We start from the raw sequence: 13,450 nt of genomic DNA, 5'->3' as shown, positions 1-13,450 counted from the left end.
TGTTGTTGATCTGATCTTTTCCCTCCGTATGCTCCCTCTTTTTAAAACTTTTAGAAGTTTCTTGTCTTTGATATATTCTTTAATTCCCAGGGTTCCCCCGCCCCCGCCATTATTTTCTTCCTTTATTTATTTTATTTTAATTTTTTAATGTTTATTTATTTTTGAGAGAGAGAATATGAACAGGGCAGGGGCAGAGAGAAAGGGAGACACAGAATCCAAAGCAGGCTTCAGGCTCTGAGCTGTCAGCACAGAGCCCGACACGGGGCTTAAACTCACAAACCATGAGATCATGACCTGAGCTGAAGTCAGACACTTAACCGACTGAGCCACCCAGGCGCCCCTATTTTCTTCTTTAAATTATCTGTGAATGCTTGCAGTATGAATTGTTTCATTTATTTTTCAATTCCAGGAATCTTTCTCCATTATTAAAAAAAAAATGCCTCCTTTCAGTTTCTATTATGCTCTCTTTCTTGGGTTTCATTTTCCATATATTTTAAAATCCTTTTATTCTATTTTCCATATCCATAAGCGTGTATAAATATTTTCTTTTTCTTTATCTTTTACTTCTTCCTTCTGGATATTCAAGTGAGCTTTCTGATTACTAATTTCTCTCTCACTTATATAACTTCAACCTGTATAGTCATTTTGCCCTTTACATCAACCATATTGTTTTCAGACAGTTTTTCCTGTTTGCTTTTTAAATGTACGCTTATTATATTTCACATTTAAAATACCTTATCTTTTAATACACCTTAGTTTATTAGACTTGTTTAAAATTTTTGCTTTGTTCATTGCAATGCTTTTGTTTCTGAAAGACTTTCATGCAGTGCATTCTTTTGCATTGCAAAAGTTGTTCTCTTCAAATATCTTGTTTCATTTTGTGAGGACATTTCCTCTGGGAGGTATCAGTTTTCCTGTGTGATAATGAGTATGAAAGGTCAGACCTCAGGTTATAAAACCCTGTACGTTCCAAGGGAGGAGAAGGATATGGTCTGTGATTACAGAGGGTCCAGACACCAGAAAACCACAAATAATTACTCTTCATTTGTGAAAATTTTTCTTATTAGAGTTTCAAATTTTGTCTTTCGGATAGAAGTCAAATTAAGAGGGATGACTCCTTATGTTGTTCTATTAACTGTTAAAGAAGGTGCATTAAAATCTGCATTACATTGTTCTAGTAGCTATTAAAGAAAGTTCATTGAAATATGTTTGGGTCACCATTTAGTTTTGCCAGGTTTTGTTTTGCTACATAATTGTGCACACATAAACTTAGGATTTTTATGTCTATCTGCTGGATTGTCTTTTTATCATTATCAAAGGTCTCCAAGTAACTGCTAATGCTTCTCATTCCTTTATTCTCAAATGTTCTGTGTCACAGCATTTATGATGTATCTCTTCTAATTACCATGTTATTTTTAAAAGTGGAGTCTGATACTTCCTTAAATGAAATCTTTGCTTCATTTAAATTTAATAATTCGTATACATGGAGCAACACCTACCACCCTGCAATCTGCTTTACATGTGACTGATCTCCTTATGTTCCCTTCTCTATCCTTTCTGGTCTTTCTTTAAATTAATAAAACATTTTAAATCATTTTATTTTTCCATCCTTAACTGGCTATGCATTCTTTCACTATTCTTTTAGAGATATCTTAGAGAGCAGATAGGCAACTTCATGCATCCAAAAAAATGACTAACTTTATCATTTCCCTGATAATGCTGGATTCTGGGACACTTGAATTCTATTTACTGATCTCTTGCCGTTGGTCCGAATATTGTCACACAGGTTAATTCTGCATGCATTTCGAATTCCACAACACATTACTATTATTATTTTGTATAGTCAGTATACTTTTACAAGTACCCACCCACCTACTTACCATTTTATTGCTCTTCATCGTCGTCCATTTCCAAGTAGCTGTTTAGAATCATTTTCCCTTTGCTAAACATTTTTTTCTTGGTTAGTCTGGCTAGAGGTTTACACATTTAATTGATCTTTTCAAAGAACCAGCTTTTTGGTTTCATTGATTCTGTCTATTGATTTCCTTGCTTTTGATTTCATTGATCTGTGCCTTGATTTTTCTTTTCTTCTGCTCACTTTTGACTTAATTTGCTTGCCATAGCTTAAACTGTTTTCCTTTCTGTAATTTCCTAAGGTAGAAGTTCAGATTTTCTATTTTAGGTATTTTTCTTCTCTAATATGTGCATTCAATACTATAGATTTCCCTGTAAGCATCATTTTTGCTGCATCCCACAGATTTAAGTTGTATCTTCATTGTAATTTAACTCAAAATATTTAAAAATTTCTCTTGAGATTTCTTTGATCCCCATGTTATTTAGGACAGTATTATTTGATCTCCACTATATATTTGTTTTTCTGTTATCGATTTCTAGTTTAATTTCACTGTGATCTAAGAATACAATTTGAACGATTACTATTGTATTAAATTTGTGAAGCTGTGTTTTGTGGCCTAGAATGTGGTCTATCTTGTTGACTATTCCATGTGAGCTCGAAAAGAATGTGTATTCTGCCATCATTGGGTGTATTATTCTATAAATGTCAGTTTATAGACTGAGTTGATTAATGGTGCTGTTCAATTCAACTATATATAGTTATTGATTTTTTTCACTGTTGGAATTACTGATAAGGGAGTGTTGAAATTTCCAACTATAAGGGTGGATTTGTCTATGTCTCCTTGCAGTTTTATCATTTTTTGTATTGTGTATTTTGACATTCTACTTTTAGATACATACAGGTTAAATATTGTCACATCTTCTTGCAGAATTGACCCTTTCATCATTGTATAATTCTTCTGATTGTCCCTGATTAATTTTCCTTGTTCTGAAGTCGGCTGTGGGTGAAATTAATACAGCTACACCCATTTTCTTTTGATTAGTGTTAGCATGGAGCGTCTTTATCTTTCTACATTCGTTAACTTTTAATCTGTCTGTGACTTTATATTAAAGCAGCTTTTGGGGGATAACAGGTAGTTGGGTCTTGTTTCTTTTTCCTCTGACAGTCTCTGTCTTTAAATTGCACATTTAGGCCACTCACATTTATTGTTATTATTGATATAGTTGGATTAATGTGTACCACGTTTGTAAGCATTTCCAATTCATTACAAGTTTTCTTTCTTTCTTTTTTTATTTTTTTAAATGTTTATTTATTTTTGAGAGAGAGAGGGAGAAAGAGACGGAGTGTGAATGGGGGAGGGACAGAGAAAGAAACAGAGACACAGAATCTGAAGCAGGCTCCAGGCTCTTAACTGTCAGCACAGAGCCCAATGTGGGGCTTGAACTCACAAACCACAAGATCATGACCTGAGCCAAAGTTGGACATTTAATTGACCAAGCCACCCAGGTGCCCCTCTTCCTTCTTTTTTTTTAAAATCTTCTCCTCATCCTCTTCCTTCCCTGGTTTTAACTATTTTATATTTTTCCATTTTCTATCTTCTCTTTTTTTTTTTGACATTTATTTATTATTGAGAGACAGAGAGAGACAGAGCATGAGCAGGAGAGGGGCAGAGACAGAGAGAGACACAGAATCAGAGGTAGGCTCCAGGCTCTGAGCTGTCAGCACAGAGCCTGACATGGGGCTCGAACTCACAAACCGTGAGATCACGACCTGAGCTGAAGTAGGACGCCTAACCGACTGAGCCACCCAGGCACCCCATATCTTCTCTTGACATTGATTATACTTCCAAAAATTTTTTGTTGTTGCATTAGAATTTGCAATATACTTTTTTAACTAATATAAGTCCACTTTCAAATGACAGTTTATCACTTCCTGAGTAGTATAGATACCTCAAAATAGGCCCTAGACCACTTGAATACTGTAATACTATGTATATTCTAATCTACTATAATGGAGTAGTCCCAATTTCTCTTTCCCACCCTTTACAACATCTCTGCCATTCATGTTGTTTATCCATTAACTATAATCACCCAATACATTGCTACTATTATTACTTTGAACACTTATTTAATAGCTAAGAATAGGAGAAATAAAAGGTTTTATTTTACTTTGATTTACGCCTTCTATAACACTTTTTCTTTCTTCATGTAGATCTGGGTTTCTCTGGGTTTCTGACCTACATCATTTCTCTTCTCTTGGAAGAACTTCTCTCTTACAAGGAAATTCTACTGGCAATGAATCCACTCAGTTTTGTTTGTCTGAGGGAGTCCTTATTTCTCTTCATTTCTGAAGGATACTTTAGCCAGATATAGAATTTTAGGTTGGTATTTTAAATATACCACTCTACTCTCTTACTCCTTCCATTGTTTCTGATGAAATCATCATCTTTTCCCCTGTATATCGTATGCCCCCTCTCTCCCAGCTTTTTTCAATATTTTCTTTTTCTTTAATTTTTGGAAGTTTGTAGATGATAGGCCCAGGTTTTAGAGATAGAGATAGAGATAGAGATAGAGATAGAGATAGAGATAGAGATAGAGTAGTTATCCTGCTTGATGTTCTCTGCAATTCCCAGATCTTTCAGATCTCTAATTTGGTGTCTGACATTAATTTTGGAAAATTCACAAAGATTATTACTTCAAATATTTCGTTTTGTTTTGTTTTGTTTTGTTTTCCTCCTCTGGTATTTCAATTACATGTATGTTGTACCTTTTGTAAATGCCCCACAATCTCATAATTGCATATTCATAATAATAATAATAATTATTATTATTATTATTTTCTTTGAATTTCACTTTGGGAAGTTTCCACTGATGTATCTTCAAACTGCTGGTTTCCTTTTTGTGCAACCTACTGATGAGCCTAGCAAAGGCTCACTTCATTCTTTTACAGTATTGATTTCTAGAATATCCTTTTGACTCTTAGAGCTTCCATCTTTCTGCCTTAATTATTCATCTACTATGCATGTTATTTCCTTTCTCACTAAAGCCTTTAACATATTAATCATAGGTATTTTAAAATCCCTAATATTTTCAAAATCTGTGTCATATCTGAGTATGGTTCTGATGCTTGCTTTATATCTTTAGATTGTTCTGTCTTGCTCTTCAGCATAACTTGTAACTTTTTGTTGAAAGTTGAACATGGTATATTGAGTAATAGGATCTGAGGTACATAAGCCTTTAGTTTGAGGATATATATTAATCTAGACTCATGACTCAGGGTTGTAAGGCTGAGTCCCCCATCGGGTTCTGCACTGAGCATGGAGCCTGCTTAGGATGCTTTCTCTCCCTCTCTGCCCTTCCCTCACTCATGCTCTCTCTCTCTCTCTAAAAATAATATATAGATTAGATATAGATATAGATATAGATATAGATATAGATATAGATATAGATATAGATAGATACTAAGTAAAGTTTAAAAAGTTGGGCTGTCTTTAATGTTGTTTGTAGCTGTATACACAGAGACTTCAGTTTTCTCTAGTGTTTTTGTGTTTTCTTCACTGTTGTCTTTGGGTTTCTCTAAGAATTCTTTCTTGAACAGATTCTGGATCTTGCAGCAATTTTAGCTGCAATTCACTGTTCTTATACTGTAGGCCTGTTGATGTGGTAGTAAGGTGAGGAGGAGGGGAAGCCTTCTATAATCTTTTAATTAAAATTGATCTTTAAGTGGGCCTAAGCCTCTGGGCTGCAATCTGGCAGGATCCATGGAGGGAAAACCCATGAAAGTGTGGGGGTCCCCAGGAGTGTCTCACCCTAAAGCTAGTGAACCCTCAGCCTCCAGCAATTCATTAAAATTGCCATTTAAGTGTTTCCACCAGATTGGGCTCTAGTATCTTCAGCTCCAGGTAAGCAGTTCTGAACTGTGACTCTCTGTATCCACGTCTCTCTCTAGTTTTCTGGGTGGTGTTTTGCTCTGTGTCCCCATTTCTACCTTGAGTCTATGAAAAGTCATTGGTCCTCAGTATGTTCAGCTTTTGTCTTATTGTAGGGACAGAACTGATGACTTCTAAACTCTTTACACAGCAGAGCTTTATAAGTTTAATTGTTTTATATTTTTAGTGAAGGTTTGCAGGCAACATATAGTTGCAGTCTCAATTTTTTTTTTTTTACCTTCATAAAGGTATACTGAAGAATATTCTCACTGGGTAAAAAATTCTAGGTTGGCAACTTTTCTTCTCAGTTCATCAGTTGTGTCACTTCACTGTGTTCCAGGGACCATCACCACTATTACTATTCCTTCTTTGAAAGTAATATGTTTTTCCTTTCCCCTCCTCTACCTCCCCCCCCTCCTCCTCCCCTCCACCTCCTTCTTCTTCTTCTTCTTCTTCTTCTTCTTCTTCTTCTTCTTCTTCTTCTTCTTCTTCAGAAAGAGTATGCTACACATCCAGTATAGAGCCTGACACCCCCTGGAATCATAACATGAGCTGAAATCACAAGTCTGGATGTTCAACCTACTGAGCCACCCAGGCACCCCTCTTTCCCCCTTCTTGCTGCTTTTAGCATTTTCTCCTTGTCACTGATGTCCAGCAGTTTTACTATGCTATGCCTAGAATAGGTTACCTTTTAATTTATGCTTTCAGGGATTCTTAGAGGTTTTTGAGGATGTTTAGTTGTGAATTTTTCTAGTACTCCTTCTGGTCCATTCTCTCTCTTCTTTTCTTCTAAGATTCTTATTACACATTTAATAGACTTTAGGCTTAGGCATTATGTTTTATGTTCTAGAATCTCAGTTATGTATTTTTTTCTTGTTTAGTTCAAGTGTCTGGTGAAACTCCCAACATTTTCATGTATTTTCTACAACTTTTTCTCTATTCTCCAGAATAGGTTAATTATAATTATTTGAAAGTCTTTGTCTGCTGACTCCAATATCTGGGCTACATTTGATTCTTTTATTATTTTATATTCATTTTTCCATGGCTTGGTCATATTGTCTTATCTCTTGGCATAGCTAATAATTTTTTATTGACTCTTTCTGATGATGTTATCATATCCAGAGTATTTTACCTTTTCTAATGCTAGCAGAAGTTGGGTGCTTGGTTGCCATTTTAATGAGCCTCAGTCTACCTCTGGTTTGTCCTGACACAAGAGCCTAGCCTTCTGGGGCTTTTCAATGAGAGCATGCTTGTGTTTATCAGGACTCCTTTTGCTGTTTAATCTTTGCCCTCTTAGCACTGCAAGATGACAGATAATTCTGTATCTCTTTGAGAGGTTTTTGGCTTAACTTTTTAATTTTCTGCACTGAAGAGCTTCAGAATTATGTGTTTAAGACATCAAGACCCCACATTTTTTTGCCTTTGTCTCTCCAATCTTGTGTGCTTGCTGAACGCTTAGCTTTCCCTGCAAAGCCCCTCTGTCCTGTGAAGCCAAGAGTCAGCCTATGGCACCAACTCCCCCATATCAGTAAAATCTTCCCTTGGTAAAACTGGCTTCTGATCATCAGTTCACTGGTCCTGGTATATTCACCGGAGCCACTTCCCTGAATGTTCTTTGTTTTTGTGAGATTGCATACAATTGAGCTCTGGTTTCTATTACAGCTTGTTCGCTTCCTACCCCAGATAGCTTCAAACTTCAGCAAATGTGTCATCTATTGAGACTACATTTTTTCCCACTTCTGGCTAATTTAATGACCCAAAGTTCTACTATTTCCCTGTGGGAACTGCCTCCTGCAGACACCTGTACCAGAACTCTGCATCACCCCTACTGTGACAATGGTGGGGCAACGGTGGGGAGGAAGCAAAAGCAGAACTCCAGCTACACTATTCTTACTTTTTTCTCCCACCACAATCCCAGGCTGCCAACTCTGTCCTGGCTAAAGTCTAGAGTCAACAGCCTCCTAAACACACAATTGCAAAACAATCCCCTTACTACCCTAGAGGACTTTTACACTTCTCTTTCCTTGTATTTTCCCTATCTAGTTTGTGTGTGGTTACTCTTGGAAGAGGGAGAAAACTATTATAACATTTTAACATCTTATAAGAAAACAGATCAAAGGATGCCTGGGTAGTTCAGTCAGTTAAGCATCTGACTTTGGCTAAGGTCATTATCTCATGGTTCGTGAGTTAGAACCCTGCACTGGGCCCTATGCTGACAGTGTGAAGCCTGCTTGGGATTCTCTCTCTCTCCCTCTCTCTCCACCCCTCCCCTACTCGTGCTCTCTTTTTCTCTCAAAATAAATAAACTTAAAAAAAGAAAACCGATCAAGAACTAAGTTCACTATATTAGTTTATTTTTTGTAATAATGTGATGTTTATAAATTTATGTGTATTACTATCTATAGATAATTAAACCTCCCTACCTAACAATGAAATAACTATTTTAAAATAAAATATATATGAAGAAAATATTCAAATAAATGTTAACTCTTCAATAGATAACAATTCTTATTCTTATCAATGTTTTTACTTATCTAAGCCATGTTTTTTAAGTGTTCTTTACCCAGTCTCCTGCGTCATAATGTACATTTCTCTGTGTGTGTATGAGTGTGTGTACATGTGTATGTGTGTGTGCAAAGAGGGAGGAGGTTGTTAAACCCACGTTCATGGGCGCTTTTCACATCTAATGAATTTAAATTTCTGGAGGATGGGACCCCAAAGTTTACATTTTTAACAAGTCTTCTCTCTCAAGGATATTCCGTTTCGTATTACATTTTAAGAGCCACTAATCCTTAATCCCCAATATACACATACTTCTTTTCTAAAGTGTTCATACAAATGCAAATGCCAAATTGTTGTTAACATCATTGTCATAATTAATTTAAAATGATTAATGAACATGGCTTTAGTTTTCCCGGTTTAATTGTTTGCTAATGACACTAGTTTAATTAATTGTTCATGTCGACAAATATATGATTCCTGTTTCACAGCTTTTCATAATCCCATCCAGAAAGCAGATCTTTTATCACTGAAAGGCATGGCTCACCTGTCACCAATTTATATTGCACTGACTTACTAATTTGATACTATCTGAATAGTGCTTTATTCATTTCTATCTTCAACATTTTATTTGGAAAATTTTCAGTCTAAACATATCCAAAGGACTTATATCTAGTAAATTTGCCTAAGTACGCACAATCATTGACTCCACCAGTGAAAATGAGCACGTATAGTAACTCAGATGAACACACATTTCTTAACAGATGGGGTGGAGAATGTGGAATTATATTCTTCATATGGAATCCTCTCCTCAGAGGTAAAAACTGTTTTTTTTTTTCCTCAACCCTTAGAACAACAACAAAAAAGCCTAATTACTTTAACTTTCCCTGGAAAAGTGAATTGAATAGTTCATTGCTTCCAAAGTCCCTAAACTTATTCCTTAGAAAGCAAAGGGATTTCTTCTATGATTCTCTTGTGGTTTTTGATATCTCTGTCTAAGCAGAAGATTAAAAACAACAACTAAACATTTCATCTCTGCTGGGACATCCTGCTACAAATGCATTGTGTGTGTGTTTATTCGCTTAAAGTCTTCAGACCATGCCTGTTTTGTTCACCTCTTTACAACTAGCCATTAGTACAGTCCTTAGACCATGATAGGTACTCAGTAAATACATCTTGAATCTTTGAAGTTTGGGTTACTTCTTACAGTTTTAGAGATATTACACTGTCATCCCTATATATAACCTACAGCAAGACATATTTTCCTTGAAATATTTTCCTGCTGAATTTTAAGCATGTAGCAACTAATTATCTTTACCCAAAAGCTTGTGTGTAAAACAAAGTACTTATTCATTTTCTTTCCTGTTTATTAATTGCCATGATTTTGGCACTGTGTATCTATCTCAAAAGGATGGTGGGAAATTTCTCTCTTATCTCACTGCTATTTTTACTAGTTCAGGAACCAAAGTATGAACTCAGCAATTGGGAACTGAAATGCAGATTTGGAGAAGAGAAAATTTAAAGGCATAAATGACTGCTGACATATGAATAAAATTGTATCTCCCCCAAAAGTTCAGCTAAGTATTACCCCACATATCTGGGAAAGACATCTGGCTTCAAGATGGCAGTCTAAATAAATGAAAAAGACTGAGTACAGATTAAATCTTGATGCTATTAAAAAATCCAATCCTGCATGTATATAAAAATTTAAAGCAAACCACTATTCTAGAAATAGACTGTAAAACTTCTATATATAGAGAGAAGTAAATAGAACAAAAAATGCAATCAGGCCAATAATAGAATGTTAAAAAACAAAAGAAAAAGAGAGTATCATAAATATGAACCACCAAATAAGACAGCAGGAATAAGTTCAAATTAACAATAACAATAAATAGAGTTTGGTTAGAGCATGTCAGTTCTTTGTACTAAAAATACAACTATATTTTGTTTACTGGACTCATGTCTAAAACAAAATGACACAGGCTGGTGGAACATACAGAAATAGGAAAAATATCCTAGCAAATACTAACAAAAAGAAAATAGTTTACCTATTCAAGGTAATTCAAGGCAAAAAGCTTATTAAAAGGATCAAAGAGAGATACCTTTTTTTATAAAAGGAACCGTCCTCAAAATAATTTTTAATTTATCATTATTAAAAATATTTTTAATGTTTATTTTTGAGAGAGAGAGAAAGAGCACAAGCAGAGGAGGGGCAGAGAGAGAGGGAGGCACAGAATCTGAAGCAGGTTCCAGGCTCCGAGCTGTCAGCACAGAACCTGATGTGGGGCTCAAACTCACAAACCATGAGATCATGACCTGAGATGAAATCAGATGCCCAACTGACTGAGTCACCCAGGTGCCCCAATTTATTATTATTTTTAATGCTTACTTATATTTGGGAGAGACAGAGAGATAGTATGCGAGTAGGGTAGGGGCAGAAAGAGATGGAGACAGAATCTGAAGCCGGCTCCAGGCTCTGAGCTGTCAGCACAGAGCCTGACATGGGGATCAAACTCATGAACCGTGAAATCATGACCTGAGCAAAGTCAGACGCTTAACCGACTGAGCCACCCAGACGCCCCTATCCTCTTCAAAATAATATAGTGGTCATGATCCCTACAGAATAACTAAACTTACAAAATTCAGCGAAAAATAGTACAAATTCAGTCATATTGGAGATTTAAAAATATTTTATTAGTAGACATGAAATATATTAAAACACTAAAAGTTTTGGATATCATAAATGAGTTTGATCTAATTGATAGCTACTTATAGAATTATTTGCACACAAAATAGATGCTATAGTTTTGTAAGCACTCAAGAATTTTAAAAGATAAAAGTAACTGTAGTAGCATCATAATCATCTTGAACAAATTACAAAATAATTGAGAAATAGCCTATGCATTATATATATTGACCAGTTAGCAATAAATATAAAAACAAACCACAAAATGAAAGCCTAAATCTTGCCTGATAACAATGTTGTCCAGTGAACTTAGGAAAAAAGAAGAAGTCATGGGCTAAAGAAAACATCTTAATGGAAATTGCAAAATTAAATTTAAAATAAATGACAGCTAACTACCTATATATAAAATGTGTGAATGTGTGCAAAACTGTAGCTCAGAGAAAATGTAGAACTTAATGGTATTATTAGAAAACAAAAAGATGGGGCGCCTGGGTGGCGCAGTCGGTTAAGCGTCCGACTTCAGCCAGGTCACGATCTCGCGGTCCGTGAGTTCGAGCCCCGCGTCAGGCTCTGGGCTGATGGCTCAGAGCCTGGAGCCTGTTTCCGATTCTGTGTCTCCCTCTCTCTCTGCCCCTCCCCTGTTCATGCTCTGTCTCTCTCTGTCCCAAAAATAAATAAATGTTGAAAAAAAAAAAAAAATTTAAAAAAAAGAAAACAAAAAGATAAATAGTAAGTAAATTGAGACTTTGTTTCTGATGTCATGTAGGATGGTAGTAATACGATTTTGCTTCCATGGTAATACCAACAGCTATAGCCACTGCCAGGTGAGGAACAAACCCTGCATAGGTGAACACAGGTCTGCGGCAAGTTCTACAGATGGAGGTGAACATCAAGTCTGAGTTCAGACAAGTGGAGACTCAATCCGCTTTAGATGGATAGACTGCAAGAATAGGAAGGCATCAACTGGCTTGGGGAAGCCTGTCAAGATCTGGAAGAACCCCCAAACCAAATTGAATCGATCAATCCAACAATTCTTTCACAATAGATGGCTTCCTTTCCCAAATTCTACAAAGAAAACAGGAGTGGAAAGTGGGATCAAACCAGAGGGAACTTGCTTAGTCCTGTGCATTCTGTTGTGGTTGAATTCTAAGGCCCTAAGCTGAACTCACTGGTAAACTGAGTGACTCAAGTATGCAGCTACCCTCTCCCAGTTCAAATAGTGACTACATTACAGAGGCAGATGTGAGAAGCTGGGTATTCAGGACATAACTGGAGACACCAAACTAATTAAAACTGAAGAAGAGCATCAGCTTAGCTTGATTCTAAGAGGAATCTAAATAATCGGTCTTTCATCTTGGCTGCTACAGAGGAAAAGATGTGCACAGTCTCTGAGGAAAATAAGCCTACAAAATGTTACACTTCAATCTCCATTGTTTTTGTATCCACAATGTCTGAACTAGAATAAAAATTTATGACACATGCATAGGTGCATATTTGCCTTTAGTGCTTCAGATATGGAGCACTTGAATATATTTGAATATATTTAAAATATATTCTTTGAATATATTTAAAATAGCAAATTTTAAGTCTTTGTCTAGTAAGTTCAATGCCTGGGTATCCTCAGGGAAAGTTTCTATTTATTGCTCTTCCTGAGTATGGCCATATTTTCTTATTTCCCTACATGTCTTATAATTTCTTTTGAAAACTGGACATTTAAAATAGGTTGTTGCTGCTGTTTGTTGTTATGTTGTGTGGTAGCTTTCCTGGATAAACTCTTTAAAGTCTGTATTATTTTAACATACGGCCAATGAAGTCTATGCTCAGTTATCTTAATGGTTAGCTAATGACTGCACAGAGATTTCTTTAAATGCCTGAAGCAACAAGTCTCTGAGATTTTATGAAAGGTCTCTGTGCCATTTGGGGAGCATTACTTTATTGTTCAGGCAGTCAGTTTACAAGTCCACCTTAACTTGTATTCCCCATTGGTGCAGAACTTCAAGTTCATCCAGAAGTGAGAGGTTAGGGCCCTCTCAGGTACTTCATGGCCATGCCCAAAGCATGTGACCTTCCAGATTACTGGAAATACGTCAGAACTTTTCAAAGTCACCTATGTACATCTCATTCAGAAGCTTTTAAGATTTTGGATCTGTTTGATATTTTTCCTATTTGTGATTGCCATCTCAGGCATCTGGGATATTAAACTATTGTGGCTGATTGTTTTTAGACAAACACTCCCAAGACAAAAGGCTGTTTTCATTGGTTCAGCTCTGTGTCAGGCCAAATAAAGAAAAGCCTTGCTAGTGGGATTGCTGAGGAAACGTCCAGACAGGTCAAGTAATAACCCTTCTCTAGGACCTGGGCTTTTGAGAAGATCTAACCCTATTCTTTCACCTCCAGAGGCTATTAGGCTTTGCTTTCTGGCACAATTGTGGAAGCAATATTTTTCAAGGTTACCATAGGGCTGATGAGAGAGTCTTAGAGA

The sequence above is a fragment of the Puma concolor genome, chromosome D3 (genome assembly GCF_028749965.1).
Source record: "Puma concolor isolate L17-30 chromosome D3, mPumCon1.1.hap2, whole genome shotgun sequence".
Classification (NCBI taxonomy): Eukaryota; Metazoa; Chordata; class Mammalia; order Carnivora; family Felidae; genus Puma; species Puma concolor.
The sequence above is the reverse complement of the archived record's forward strand: the minus strand, read 5'-3'. Positions refer to the sequence as shown.